This window comes from Clupea harengus, chromosome 7 (assembly GCF_900700415.2).
Source record: "Clupea harengus chromosome 7, Ch_v2.0.2, whole genome shotgun sequence".
In the NCBI taxonomy this organism is placed as follows: domain Eukaryota; kingdom Metazoa; phylum Chordata; class Actinopteri; order Clupeiformes; family Clupeidae; genus Clupea; species Clupea harengus.
This window is the reverse complement of record NC_045158.1, coordinates 23,276,563-23,279,489: the sequence shown is the minus strand read 5'-3', so window position 1 is coordinate 23,279,489 and position 2,927 is coordinate 23,276,563. Positions and strand designations below refer to the sequence as shown.

The 2,927-nt window shown below is 41.6% G+C and overlaps 1 protein-coding gene across 1 annotated transcript in view; it reads left to right on the top strand.

The window, feature by feature from the left end:
• Positions 1–810: 810 nt before the first annotated feature.
• Positions 811–2,927, top strand: part of slc20a1a (solute carrier family 20 member 1a) — a 17,771-nt gene continuing 15,654 nt past the window's right edge. Inside the window, exon 1 of the mRNA XM_031570886.2 lies at positions 811–1,532. The gene's annotated coding sequence lies outside the window, so the exon portion shown is untranslated. The remainder of the gene's footprint in view (positions 1,533–2,927) is intronic.

Sequence of the window (2,927 nt, the reverse complement as noted above, 5' to 3'; positions counted from 1 at the left end):
ACCATCTGTAAAAGTCTCTGTAGGCGGACTATCCAAATAAAGTGTTACCAATGTATTAATTGGTGTGAGTTTGTCAAGTTATTGCTGGACAATTGAATGTGACTGTCATGACTGCTGCATGCTGGGTCACAGGACCTCTTCCACAGCAACAGCACAGGTGGTTCTGCACAGGCCAGAGCACAAAGGCTGCTGGGGGAGAGAACGGCTTCATTAATGCTTCTTCTCCTCTTTTCAATTTACATTTGCCCACAGTCACACCATTCCCATGTGAAACTGACATTGTTCCTCTCAAGGACATAGTCAGGAACATCCACGTAATTCAATCAAAACACCCAATTAGAATTTGTTTTTGTCTCACCCGAAAGCACTGTGAGGCAATCAACAAAAGTGGAAGAAATAACATGAAATTATTTTTTCCCTGCCTTTGTTTGCTAAACATAACTAGACGGGGGGTATAATTAAGTTGAAATGATTGCGTTTGGCAGGTAGTGATTTGAGAAGAGAGAGGTTCTTGTGCACGTTGTGACAGCTTAAACCTACGGATTTGGAGTGATTAAGCTTAAACAGCGTATTGCAGGGGAGGTCTTTGAGTAAAAATGTCAGGATGGAAGAATGTGTTTCATTCCAGTATGGCCACACTCTGTCATCTCTCAATGACGTGTTATTGACAAATGTATGTTTCATTAACACATTTCAGTCGATGTAATGCAATGGCGCATGGTGATGTTTACACAATCATGTTACATAGCTGCAAATAGAAACACTACATTAACACAGGTGCAGGCCTTCTGCTTAAGGATGCGAGGTAAGTAGGCTATTTTGTACTGATGAATACTATGTTCTGTTTTACCGCTTGTGTAATTGCAAGTCATAAAGCCCGGTAATGTGACAAGGAAACGTCATTTTGAGGACTGTAACAAAATTGAGTTGTATTGTGAAGTTCAAAGGCTAGAATCGATTCCCCAGACACCTGACCCAACCATACAAACTGGACAGACTTCATCCGCTCAGCATATAGGTTGTAACATCTGAAGTTATGTAATGGGTCTCCAACCCTTTTCTCTCACATGTAAAGACAGAAAAGCTATTAGTTATCATAGTAGAGACTCACAGAAAAAAAGCGCTCTGACAACCAACCAAATGAGTTTCGCAGTTGATGATTTTCAACAGTTCCTTGTAAATGCGCTCGGCTAAACATTAAGGATTTCTGCTACATCCACGGAAAAAAACGGGACTTGAATGAACACGTGACTCAGTTTGCGCTCCTCCTTGTCATTTAGAAATGTATAATAACCTCATGGAGAGACGCACTTTCAGCCCGGGCAAAGGTGTTGTCAAAGACACTACTGTAACTTCAGCGACATTACAGCTTTTATTCTGTTTACTTCACTTGAGGAATAAGCATTCGTATTTTAAGTTAACTTTACTATACCATATACAGGAAGTCTACTTAACGGAAGTTTTGAGGTCACTCAGTCATTCAATATTGCGCGCCTCCTGTAGCTGAAGAGTTTCTCGGCACCGGGTCGTTTGTAAGTATGATTCCATACCTTAGCATCTTGTCTTGACTTCTCATATTTACGTATCGCTGTTCACCCTTCTATTGTAAGTTTATTTGTATGATCACGGTGTGTGATCCCCAGTTCATTGGAATTACAGAACATGATGTTCTTTGGTACATAACAGTTCGTAGAATTAGCTGAAAGCGACAATATTTTCATGACGTATTAAACGTTTTTTTTTTTTTTGTATGTTCCCTTTTGAACATCTCACTCATCTGACCGCCCTCTGTAATCGGAATAGCCTACTAGTAAACATGCTTAACGTCAACAGTGTGTCAAGTGACAGTTAAAAGCGACGCCTTGATTCGACACCTGTAGACACACGTGTGAAAGTGATCTCTCATGCACAGGACTTAACACAGGTCTCTATTACACGAACACGTCTATGCACTGTTGGGTAGACACGGAAAAACCCGAGTGCGATAGTGATATTCTTGGGTTTGTTGTTTAAGTCCATTGCTTATGTGGAATGTGGCCAGTGTTTATGAGCAAAACAAAACTGGGGACTGGACCATATCGCCTTATTTTAGGCGGCTTGTCGCCTCGGTTTGCCTTTAATTTGCTGTAGAAGTTGTGTAAGAGTCTGCTAATAAGCAGGCACCACAAAATTGAAGTATTTTCAAGAGCATAATTAAATTACATGCTTAATGAACCATTATTAAGGCTTTTTTGTAATTAAGCCGTCGTAGGCCAGCCTACCCAGCACCAAGTCCATGTTTCCCACGAATTTCTCTCTCTGAGAAGACAGACAGGTTCAAGTTAGTTAAAAAGCCACGACTGGAAACTGCAGAAGACGATTTTACAGTGTTCCCAGTTTGTACTTAACCGTCTGACCTTTCGTTAAAACAGCTGTGGGCCCATTAACGTCTTGAATCATGTTTTGGGCTGGTGTGTTTCTCTGCGGTCGGCCCCAGGGCATTGCCCAGGCCACATGGCTGAGGTTATGACAGGCATACCCTGGGTAGGGCACAGGGCCCGTGAGGGTTCACCCCAAGCCGCATGCCGTCTTGTGCTCTTACAGATTTCAGTACTTTATTTTTTCAATCTTCTCTCAAAAAAGTATTTTACTTTTCTTGCAGTGTAGCCATGTTTTTGGCGCTTTTTGGCACGTGGATGACATAGTCTACCAATAATTCGGATTCATAATGACATATATTGTGAAGCAGCTGTGGTGACTCTGGTATGTTCTGGAGTGTCAACATTTCCAGTCAATTATTATCCAAAATACATTATTGTGTTACCAAAAAAGAAAACACGTTTCTGACTGTGTGAAGTCTTTCGCCACCTACTGGTGTAGAGTGGTATGGCGTAGTAATGACAGAAGTCTGGGTTGTAGCTCACCTTCAATGGAGTCAGAGGCCAGAA